The sequence below is a fragment of the Haematobia irritans genome, chromosome 3 (assembly GCF_050003625.1).
Source record: "Haematobia irritans isolate KBUSLIRL chromosome 3, ASM5000362v1, whole genome shotgun sequence".
NCBI lineage: Eukaryota > Metazoa > Arthropoda > Insecta > Diptera > Muscidae > Haematobia > Haematobia irritans.
Window position 1 is genome coordinate 86,183,222 of NC_134399.1, and position 13,257 is coordinate 86,196,478.

General features: G+C 32.3%; 1 long non-coding RNA gene across 1 annotated transcript; it reads right to left on the reverse strand.

Annotated features, from left to right (window-relative positions):
* Positions 1–464: 464 nt before the first annotated feature.
* LOC142230362 (uncharacterized) lies at positions 465–1,647 on the reverse strand. Its single transcript, XR_012720668.1, has 4 exons — positions 1,589–1,647; positions 877–950; positions 717–809; positions 465–646 (listed from the first exon to the last, which is right to left on the reverse strand). It is a non-coding gene; the product is annotated as an uncharacterized LOC142230362 (long non-coding RNA).
* Between the last annotated feature and the right edge of the window lie 11,610 nt (positions 1,648–13,257).

Below are 13,257 nucleotides of genomic sequence, written 5' to 3' on the forward strand. Positions count from 1 at the left end.
TTGTTTACGAAAAATGAACTAACCCATAGTAAGAATGACCATGATTTGGCGCCAAAGATTTTTTTCATCTAGAGAAGTTCATGATTTTCTTATAAATAAGTTTATGTATTGCATCGTATTTTAGTTCATTCTTACTACGCTGAGGGAAGAATGTACTTACACTCATTCAAAATATTCCTGCTATCCGGAAAAATGAACAAGTTTTTGGGAATCCTATATTTAGAAATTGGTTTCAAATAAACTATTTATCAGTATAATTTTCAAAGAAGTAAATAAATTTAGGAATTAAAGGTACAACAAGCCTGTATACAACTAAGAAATTTTTCGTACAATATAAGACAATTTTTCATAACTACCAGTATTTTATTTCAAAAAATTATTATTATATTACATAAAACTATGGCTTATGATATACAATAAAAGAAATGTTTTTATTTGTACGCTGTATGTTGTTATTTTTCGGTAGTTAGTAATTGCTTCTTCAAAAGAGTAATATTCTATGTTAGTAGAATGAAACTAATTAATATCAATTTCCATTTTCTATCCATATGAAAGATATATGCCATAAGTTGCTATTTTCATTTCATTTTTGTCCAATTTCACCGATTTCGCTAGTTTTTGTTGTGTGGATTTGCGTCATAAGCCTCTGAAGTTAAAAAGGTATATGAAATATAAAAATATTATCAAATTCTATGGTATTTTGATCTTTAACTTACAAGAGAATTTTCTTAGAGCCAATAGGGATATCAGCTTAGTTAGCATTAAACAGTAAGAAGATTCCAAAAAATACCATTAGATTTGCTGTCATCCTGCAAATGAAAATTATTTTTAATAAATAGAAATTTTGGCTTTATTACAAATGGACGAAAAACTTACCACATTGAAAAAAATCATCCAATTACTACATTAGTGGAATCATATCCATGCACAAATGGGACATTTTTGAAATCCTTCTCAGAATATAAATGAAATAAAAATATTATAAAATTAGATATAATTTCCACTTGTCAATATAGCATTTAGTATTTATGGTGGATATTAAGTTCGAGTTTAGTGGCTAAAATCCCAATTTTTCATGATTAGTTTTCTTTAGAAATACATGGGAACAAAATTGAACCGTTTTTGTGTTCATTTAAAATTTATATCAAATTTTTAGTAATTTGAGGTTGCTGAATCCAAATTTACACTTGTTTTTTTAAGAGCTCGACTTTTTGAGATATACGGTTATGTTCAAAATTAAGGCACTTCCGCTATATATATTGGAATAACTTGAAAACAATTCATCATATTAAATTAAAAAACAGCGTTCTACATAAGCTTAAAAACGATTTTCTGTTCTTAATCGTGTAATCCATTTAAAGAATATAAACTTTATAAAAAACTTGTTTCGAGCTATTCTCCATCAAGTTATATTTAAATTTGCATCGAAGGCGTATAATTTTATACTTTTCTTACTGATTTATTTCTGATTTTAGCACCTAAACTCGAACTTAGTACGCACCTTAAGGACTCGCTATAACATAAAAATATAGACTCAAAAAATTGTACTGTGATCCAGATGTAGAGTAAATATAGATCATTTTATTACCACTCATTATGAATATTTTTATGTAAACCAATTTAAAACCGCACTAATTTTAAATTATTAATGGAAATATACAGTTTCTTAATATGTGATTTATTTTTTATCAATATAAAGTGTTTTTGTTTTCTCTAACATCACACCATTCACTTATCAGTTTCTAAAATGTTACGAAATAAATGTATTTTTATTAATAAACACAAATACCGCACGCAAGCGCACCACGTGTGCGCTTCATAAATGCATCAACAGAACTGAATGCACCAATAAAACTCAAAGACACAAATAGTCATAAAGGACACATATGTAAAGAAAAACAACTCCACACACACATGATCCCTTTCTGATTTCGCTATTGCAACAAAACAACTATCACCACAAAAGATACCAACAACACACATTCCATAACATCATCGCAATAACAAACACAAACAAAAAAAAGATGATGCAATAATTTCATAATTTCTTCTCACTTCAATTTCCAGTATCACGTTTATTGATTAGTTGGTATTCTATCTATAGGATAAGGTAAAATATATTCAAAATTTACGAGGAATCCATAAAAAATTATATACACCCGTCAAGGATTAAATTAACTACTTTTTATTCTACTTTATCTAAAATTTTCAATGTGAGGAAATATACTCCAACTTATAGTAAAAACCTAAATAAGCTGTAGGAAGCCGCCATACGAATCGGTACTGTGGTTAAGTTAATTTTTACTACAAAAATTTTTTTCCATACAAAAATTTTTCTTAGTAAATTGTCCACATTTCGTAGTAAGATTTTTATATTGCCTATGTCTTTTTATAATACAATCAACGATGCATTAACTATTGTATTGGAAATTTATTTAAGGAAAAATCCGTCCCATTTCGTAGTTAGTGAACTAAAAAACATTTACTGAATTTTTATAAGTTTTCCTTTAGCTAAGTTAATTTTCGCAGTGGTTACGAAAAATGAACTATATTACAGTAAATTTTTTGAACTATGTGGAAGTTAAACTGGTCCTAAAATTAACAAGACACCTTTTTTCTGTGTATTAATTTAAATTAATTAAAAATTTATTTCAATTAATCGTCGTTTAAAAAAACTGGAAACTATATTACTTAATTAGAGATTTAAACGGCATTATTCATGTAACTAAAATGAATAATAACAGCTTTATTGTGTATACAATATATGGATGCCTCAGATGTTTGAATAAAACTTTTATTTTGTTCCTAAATCTTTTTTTCAACTGTTTTATGAGTGACGATTTTTTGACGAATTCTTTGGGATGAATTGACGATTTTGACGAAAAATATTTTTAAAATTGACGATTTTCAGCCCAAAACAGTTGGCACCACTGCCTCTAGGTTTCCAATTTCAGGCAAAGTGGATAAAAACTACGAATTCTAGAAGCCCAATAAAAAAAATTCATGAGGTAGGTCTATATGGGGGTTATACCAGAACATGGACCAATACTCACCATTTTCGACTCACCTCTTTGTGGTCATAAAATACCTCTAGATTTCAATTTCAAGCAAATCGGATAGTAAATACCGTTTCTAGAGGCCCAAGAAATAAAATCGGGAGATCGGTCTATATGGGGTCTATACCAAAACATGAACCGACACACCTATTTTTGGTTCTAAATACTTCTAAATTTTCAATTTCAGGCAAACTGGATAGAAAATACAGTTTCAAGACGCCCAAGAAGCAAAATCGGGAGATCGGTCTATATGGGGGCTATCCCAAAACATGGACCGATAGGCACCATTTTCGGCACACCTTTTGATAGTCGTAAATTACCTCTAGATTTCCAATTTCAGGCATAAAATTTCAGGCATTGCATAAAAACTATGGTTTTTAAAAGCCCCAGACCCCAAATCGGGATTTCGGTTTATATGGGGACTATATCAAAATTTGGATCGATATAGCCCATCTTTCAACTTGACCTACCTGCAAACAAAAGAATCTGTGCCAAATTTCAGGACGATAGCGCCATTATTGAAGGTTGTAGCGTGATTACAACAGACAGACGGACAGACGAATATGGTTATATCGTCTTTGAATTTCTCCCTGATCAAGAATATATACTTTATATAGTCGTAAATCGTTATTTCGATGTGTTACAAACGAAATGACAAACTTATTATGCCCCCATCACCATTCTGCGGTAGGGGGTATAATAAAATCAGTTCTCCGTAGTCCATAACAGTCGAAACATTATTCAAGCACAGCTAATTTACTCTTGCTGCAAAAAAAAGTTGGACTAACCTCAACCATTTACAAACAGACAACGACGGGGACAATGGGTTAGGAATTAAAAGCAGGCGGTAGAAAGGCGAAAACTTCCAGCAATAAGCGTGTTAACCGCATTAAATGGGTAAGATACACAAAGTTCTTGCGGTTCAACCAAGACCATTGAAGCAGCTCATGATAACTTTGGAATTTTGTATACAATAGCGATGCGATAATGGAGTTTTAATACAAAAGGAAATGAGAGAGATGGGGGCAAACCAGAAGAGCCCTTTTGAAATAGAGATTAAGGGCTTAAAATGTAGTGCCCTTAAGCCATAAAACCTATGGAAATAATTTAAAGTAAAATGGTAACAAATTTTGTAAATCGCGTTTGCATTTAAGAAGCAAATAGGCCATTAAATTTGAAACAACCGAAGGCTAAATGCTCTACACAATGGGTTTTAGCCATTAATATTTGAAGTTGCCAATTTAAATTTTATTCAAATTGAGTTTAGCATATGCTAATTAGAAGCAACGTGATGGTATGGAAAGAAAAGAATGTGAGCGAAGCACACATTTCCTGTCTCAGGAATGCAATTTTGATAAACGAAACATTTTTTTTTGCGTTAACAGTCAAAGTTTACAATTATATTTATAATTTTATTGTAAATGTAAATAATCAGTAAATAAATAAAATATATTGGAGACAATTGTGCCATCGCTTGATATAAATTCTTGTATGCCCTTCACCACTATGTGGACCAACATTTGTGATACCATATTAAGTCCTTCAAATTTGTTGGGAGCTGCATAAAGGTTTATGTTCCCATATACAAGTATTTAAATCAGAACAGATTTGAAGATATATTTATAAACTTCTACAAAATCTCTAGACCAATTAAATCCATATAGTTCGAAAGATCTATGTTTGGGCTATATCTAAATCTGAACCGATTTTAACCAAATTTGGCATGGATAGATATAATATTAATTCTACTCCCTGTGCATAGCCTCACATAAATTGGAGTAAAACTTTGGCCTCTACGGTCATATAGTCTAAATCGGGCGAAAGATATATATGGGAGCTATATCTAAATCTGAACCGTAGAATCGTAGAATGTCAATTCTACTCTCTATAATAATTTCACGCAAAGCGGTAGTAAACTTCGGCCTCAGTGATCATATGAGTCTAAATCGGACGAGAGATATATATGGGAGCTATATCTAAATGTGAACCGATTTCAACCAAATTTATCAAGCGAAGGTAGAATGTCAATTCTACTCTCTGTGCTAAATTACGTTGTTAAACTTTGGCCTCTCTGGTCATATGAGTCTAAATCGGGCGAAAGATATATATGAGAGCTGTAAGTAAATGTCAACCGATTTGGCTGATATTTTGAATGTATTGTGTGACTCATAAAATATTCGGAAGTACGGAATTTGATCGGATAAACACGCTAATTATGACCAGATCGGTGATAAATATATATGGCAGCTATATCTAAATCTGAACCGAATTTAATCGGAGTAAAACCTTGGTCTCTACGGTCATATGAGTCTAAATCGGGAGCAAGATATATATGGGAGCTATATCTAAATGTGAACCGATTGGGTAGTGGTGAAATTCCGAGTCGATCTAAGCATGTCCGTCCGTCTGGCCGTCCGTCTGTTGAAATCACGCTAACTTCCGAACGAAACAAGCTATCGACGTGAAACTTGGCACAAGTAGTTGTTATTGATGTAGGTCGGATGGTATTGCCAATGGGCCATATCGGTCCACTTTTACGTATAGCCCCCATATAAACGGATCCCCAGATTTGGCTTGCGGAGCTTCTAAGAGAAGCATATTTTATCCGATCCAGCTGAAATTTAGTACATGGTGTTGTTATATGGTCTCTAATAACCATGCAAAAATTGGTCCACGTCGGTGCACAATTATTTATAGTCCCCATATAAACGGATCCCCAGATTTGGCTTGCGGAGCCTCAAAGAGAAGCAAATTTCATCCGATCCTGCTGAAATTTGGTACATGGTGTTGGTATATGGTTTCTAACAACCATGTAAAAATTTGTCCACATCGGTCCATAATAATATATAGCCCCCATATAAACCGATCCCCAGATTTGGCTTGCGGAGCATCACAGAGAAGCAAATTTCATCCGATCCTGCCGAAATTTGGTACATTGTGTTGGTATATGGCCTCTAAAAAACCCGCACAAATTGGTCTACATCGGTCCATAATTATATATAGCCCCCATATAAACCGATCCCCAGATTTGGCTGACATAGCCTTAAAGAGAAGCAAATTTCATCCGATCCGGCTAAAATTTGGTATTGGTATATGGTCTCTAACAACCATGCAAAAATTAGTCCACATAGGTCCATAATTATATATAGCCCCATATAAACCGATCCCCAGATTTGGCTTCCGCAGCCTCAAATAGAAGCAAATTTCATCCGATCCGGTTGAAATTTGGAACATGGTGTTAGTACACGGATGAAAAAGACTGTTTTTCATATGTTTGGCTATAAACATTATATGTTTGGAACACAAATTTTTAAACACAATATTTTTGAGTGCAAGCATATAATGTTCATAAACTAGCATAACATGTTTGGGACATATGTGTTAATATGTTAGAACATATTATGTTTGGGACATAAAATGTTTGTAAATATAATATGCTTGGATGCAAACATATATTAATTTAGAAATAGCCTATAAACATATATGTGTTTAGTAGCTTGGAGCGCTATTTAACAGGGAGCGATATTGAATTAAGTTGGTGGTTGTTGCTTGTTATTACAAAATTAACATTTTATTTTCCCTTGGGCAATTGATCAGCTACTTCTTTGATCCTTACAAACTGTGTGGTCCGCTGTTCGAATCCCCGTCCGGCAAAAGGTAAAATTAAAATAAAAAAAAATCATACAATTGAATAATTTCTTCTACAATGTTTGTATTACAGAAAAAGGTGCTAAGAACTAAAAAATCTCGTGGAAGTGAGAAAGATGTGAGGGAATATACAATTAGGCAGAAACAAAATTTTGAGCATACAGGTCGAAAACCTATGTTGTTAGCACCTATATTACCTGTTTATTTTCATAATTCATTATGATTGTAAATATATACATAAATAAATAAATAAAATTTTGAGCACAATATTGTTTGGGAGAATTTTTTTTAAGCATATAATATTTTTGGGTGCAAAATGCTTCCAAACATATTATATGTTCACATAACATATTGTTTTTTGGAAGACAACATTATTGAATTTGGATGCAAAAATACAAAATGTTTGGAACTTAGACTACCCAAATATATATTGTTTAGACCAATATGCTTTCAAACATATTATATATTGGAAGAGATCAAACATATAAATGTTTGGGCAATACCCAAAAATGTATATGCTTGAAGCAAAATATGTTTGGGAGTATATGTTACAGAAGCGATTTTTTGTGAGGGTGTATATGGTCTCTAATAACCATGCCAGAATTGGAAAACATAGGTCCATAATTATATATAGCCCCCATATAAATCGTTCTCCAGATTTGACCTCCGGAGCCTCTTGTAGCAGCAAAATTCATCCGACCCGGTTTAAATTTGGAACGTGGTGTTAGTATATGGCCGCTAACAACCATACCAAAATTGGTCCATATCGGTTCGTAATTATATATAGCCCCCATATAAACCGATCCTCAGATTTGACCTCCGGAACCTCTTGGAGGAGCAAAATTTATTCGATTCTGTTGAAATTTGGTACATTCGCTAGTATATGGCCGCTAACAGCCATGCAAAAATTGGTCCATATCGGTCTATAGTTATATATAGCCAATGGCCAATCACACAAAAATTGGTCCATATCGCCAAAACTAATCTACTAAAATTTTATTTCTATAGAAAATTTTGTCAAAATTTTATTTCTGTAGAAAATTTTGTTAAAATTTTATTTCTGTAGAAGATTTTCTCAAAATTTTATTTCTATAGAAAATTTTGTCAAAATTTTATTTCTATAGAAAATTTTATCAAAATTTATTTCTATAGATAATTTTGTCAAAATTTTATTTCTATAGAAAATTTTGTCAAAATTTTATTTCTATAAAAAATTTTGTCAAAATTTTATTTCTATAGAAAATTTTGTCAAAATTTTATTTCTATAGAAAATTTTGTCAAAATTTTATTTCTATAGAAAATTTTGTCAAAATTGTATTTCTATAGAAAATTTAGTCAACATTTTATTTCCATAGAAAATTGTGTCAATATTTTATTTCTATAGAAAATTTTGTCGAACTGAATGATATAAGTATTTAATCGGCTTTTTGTTTGTTTAATATATCCCCCGTATGGACTAACTTCCAATTTAGAAGACGGTGTTAAGAATTTTTTTAAGATACCTTGCCATCGGCAAGCGTTACCGCAACCCAAGTAATTCGATTGTGGATGACAGTCTTTAGTAAAAGTTTCTACGCAATCCATGGTGGAGGGTACGTAAGATTCAGATTCAAAATTATATTTACCCTCAAACTGAAAAGTTGTTGCATCCTGTGTTTATTGGGTAAATATCCTGTGTTTATTGGGTAAATATATTTAGGTGAATTGACACTTTTGACTACCAGTGTACATCTAGGACATCTTGCGACATCCATGTTTACATAATTATACTTCCAAAATTTGTTGTTTTGTACTCTATTTTCTATATTTTGTATCTATATCTGAAGAAAAACTAAGTTTGCAATGGCTACATTTAATTCGGTAGTGAAAGGGTTAAAAATGTAAGGAACACTTGTAGACAGAATATCAGCTTTGTAGCAATACAATTTTTATGAATTGAATAAATTTTGTCTCTATGGGATACATTTATAATGATGATGCCGAAGAGCCCTTCATATGAAGTAATGAAAGTAAAGCAAACATTTTTTGTTATTGCTGCTTCAATGTTGTATAAATATTTTTACCGCGAGAAGTGTTATTAAATTCAAAGCGCATCCATATTTAATGTTCATAATGGGTTTTTACTGTTCATGGTTCATAGTGGAAAATAATTTTATTGTGAATTTAACTACTATCATTAGCAACTAAGCCATTATTATTTTTTCCACCAAAACATTCTAACCGTTGCTTTTTAATGAATTTAGACTCCCTCATGATCATAACATTTTTTACTGAGGCAATATGAATGAAACGTTGCGGTGTTAGTTGAACACTTTAAAATTACAACGCAAGAATGTAATAAAGTAATACTGGCCATTAATTTAATTAAACAATTTTAACTATTTTTTTGTACTACATGCATTTATAGGATAATATAAATTATAGTCACTTCATAAGGTGGGAGTCGATATTTTGGTGTACTCGCAAGCATTGTTTTGTGGCATTGGTACAAGTTCTATTTGGTTTAGATGTCAAGTGAATCACAGATGACAAAATTTGTAGATAACTGAGATGTGGAGTTACTGAGAAATATAAATTAAAGGTAAAAATCTTTAAATATAGGTTAACATTTAATTTGAGGATCTTGCAATCTTTATTTAAAGTTTTTAAAATTATTCCCACAAAGCGTTATCCAGTTTTTTTTAATCGTTGTATCACCTTCGTTATATATATGAGTCGATTTCGACCAAATTTGCCAAATATTGCAAAAATGTTAATTGTACTCTCTATGAGAAAATTTCAATTAGATCGGAGTGAAATTTTGAACTTCGATGGTCATATGAGTCTCGCTGTGTACAATTTCACGTAAATCGGAGTGAACCTATGGCTTCTGTGCTCACATGAGTGTAAATCAGGTGAAAGATATATAGGGGAGCTGCATCTAAATCTGAACCGATTTCAACAAAATTTGGTACGCATTTGGTACGTTAAACAAAAGATTTGATATCTCATTTAATCTTAAGTATATTTCTTACGAAAGCGGGAATTTTTCGGATTTTCCACTATATTAATAGTGTTCTATACCGAAAGAGACTGCCTTAAACATTGCCAAAATGTTTTGTATTACAAAATATTTCGTATTTTAGTTTGATTTATGACTGATTTGACATGCATACTTAGTATTTTAATTCTACTCCCTGTGCAAAATTTCACGTAAATCGGACTACAACTTTGAACTCTGTGGTCATATGACGGAAAATCGGGCGAAAGATATATATGGGAGCTATATCTAAATCTGAACCGATTTCAATAAAAATTTATCACACTTGACTACACTACTAATTGTTCCCCTAGTGCAAAATTTCAACCAAATTGGGCTAAAACTCTGGCTTCGGGGGCCATATAAGTCTATATCGGACGAAAAATGTATATGAGAGCTATATCTCAATCTGAACCGAATTTAATCAAATTTGGCACACCTGACTATAGTACTTATTGTTCTCCTGGTGCAAAATGTCAAGCTAATGATGGTAAAGAGGACTTAAATGACATAAGGAGTTGATTTTGTCCAACAATAAATTCTGCTGTCACCTTCATCATTCGATTGAGTCGGTCAACCTTCGGAGTACATATAACCGAATTATAAAAAATGGCCCTGCTACCTAAATAACGTTGTCCACATCCATTTATTACTGAAATAAGTTCATTTTTATATTAAGTATTTTATTATTATTTCATTTTGTTATATATGACACAGATATAAAACTTAATTATAGAATATACATATGTATATAAAAGAAAAATATCGATATGATATTAGTAGTCCCATATAAAAAATTCATTCCATTAAAATATCTTACTGAAATCTGTTCAGATTTAGGCATAGCTCCCAAATATAGCTTTCGACAGATTTACACCCATATGAGCACAGATGCACGAGATTCAACCAGATTTTAGTTCAAATGACTTGATATTTTGCCCAGAGTAGATTTCACATTCTTCAAAACCAAATCAGTTCAGATTTAGATAAAGCCTCCATATAATCGGGCCTTACTTATTTAACTCTTACAAACTTTGAGATCAAACGGGATCCAAGCTGAACCACAACCTCCAAGTTTAATTTTACATGCTAGAAATTAGGTACATGGAGTTATTTTGAGTTCCTTAAAAAATATTTCGAATACAAACCATTGTCCATCATCTTCATAGATCATTCATAATGTCCGACCCCATCCATGGCGAAGAGCTGATAAGAATCGACATTTGTGACCCATTTTGTTGCTTCGATTTAAAAGTTCGAAATAAAATACATTTTTCTATTTCAATTAATTTTCAAAATTAATTGACATTTAAAAATTTCAAATGTCATTCGGCTGTGAATACTATATGAAAATGGTGGCTACTAAAATATAGTTAAAAAATTCCCTTACGGTTGGTCGTAACATATCAACCAATTTTACTCAAAATTATTCAAAGGAGTTAGATTTGCTGGTCACAACCATTTATCTTGTGGCTCGACAGAAAATCTGTTAAAAATCACACCAAATGGTTACAGTTACGAACAAATACATGAAGCTACAGAAGTATAGACAACCTATTTTTATTTCTAAATATAGAATGTTCATAACTACAACAGAATTCCAACCACTCTATTCTCTGTGTGTATATCCCATATATATATAAAGGGTGATTCTTTTGAGGTTAGGATTTTCATGCATTAATATTTGACAGATCACGTGGGATTTCAGACATGGTGTCAAAGAGAAAGATGCTCAGTATGCTTTGACATTTCATCATGAATAGACTTACTAACGAGCCACAACGTCGAATTTTCAGTGAATTGGCCCTAGAAAAGTTGGCAGAAAATCCGCTTTTTTATCGACAAATTTTGTTCAGCGATGAGGCTCATTTCTGGTTGAATGGCTACGTAAATAAGCAAAATTGCCGCATTTGGAGTGAAGAGCAACCAGAAGCCGTTCAAGAACTGCCCATGCATCCCGAAAAATGCACTGTTTGGTGTGGTTTGTACGCTGGTGGAATCATTGGACCGTATTTTTTCAAAGATGCTGTTGGACGCAACGTTACGGTGAATGGCGATCGCTATCGTTCGATGCTAACAAACTTTTTGTTGCCAAAAATGGAAGAACTGAACTTGGTTGACATGTGGTTTCAACAAGATGGCGCTACATGCCACACAGCTCGCGATTCTATGGCCATTTTGAGGGAAAACTTCGGAGAACAATTCATCTCAAGAAATGGACCGGTAAGTTGGCCACCAAGATCATGCGATTTGACGCCTTTAGACTATTTTTTGTGGGGCTACGTCAAGTCTAAAGTCTACAGAAATAATCCAGCAACTATTCCAGCTTTGGAAGACAACATTTCCGAAGAAATTCGGGCTATTCCGGCCGAAATGCTCGAAAAAGTTGCCCAATATTGGACTTTCCGAATGGACCACCTAAGACGCAGCCGCGGTCAACATTTAAATGAAATTATCTTCAAAAAGTAAATGTCATGGACCAATCTAACGTTTCAAATAAAGAACCGATGAGATTTTGCAAATTTTATGCGTTTTTTTTTTAAAAAAAGTTATCAAGCTCTTAACAAATCACCCTTTATATGCCTGATTTGGGGAAATACGGTAAAACATTTCATATTTTACCCCCATTTCAAAGGAATTTTACTGCAAGTGATTTTACTTTACACAGAAAAAAGATTTAAAATTCTATCTAACTGTGCCGTTTCTTGTTATCTTCCGATTTAAGCAAAAATGGCTCAACGTCAGCGAAGATGTCCCCATACTTTCCACAGAAGATTTAGATAAAGTTCCGACTGTGTAAATGGCGCTTGATGTGGCCAAACATTGTCACAAACCCCACAATTGACAACCTTTCTTAGTGAAATTTAGTCAATATCCTTCTGAAATCACCACTGCTAAGGAGCAAAAAAAATATCCTTCAAATTGTCATATACCTTTAATACACGTGTATCGCCGGATAAATCATAAATGGACTTTTGTGCAATAAAATGGCTTTAGCTTTATATTTCCGATATTGTTTACTTAATTGTGTTCCGTTCCAGGGCGTTAGATGATTTATATATTTAAAGTCTATAGATTTTGTAGAAGTTTATAAATATTTCTCCAAATCTGTTCTGATTTAAATATTTGTATATGGGAATGTAAACCTTTGTATAGCTTCCAACAAATTTGAAGGAGTTAAGATGGTATCAAACATTTTGGTCCACATAGTGGTGAAGGATATAATATAGTCGGTCCCGCCCGATTTTAGACTTTACTAATTTGTTTTTAATAAAAATGTCTTTATTTCAACGAAACTTGTCCTTAGTTTAATCTCCTAAAATTTAAACTGGCTAATCTTTTATATGAAGTAAACATTCATTTCACTGCTGGAATTAACGCAGACAAAAAATTATCAGTTTCCCAATTTTCAACGCAACTTTTTCTATACGTGTAGTTATAGTGAATTTCTTTGACATATTTTCTCTTTACAAAATCAAATCATATCGTTCTCCAACAGCATCACGAAGAGATCAACATAAATGGAGAGGAAAA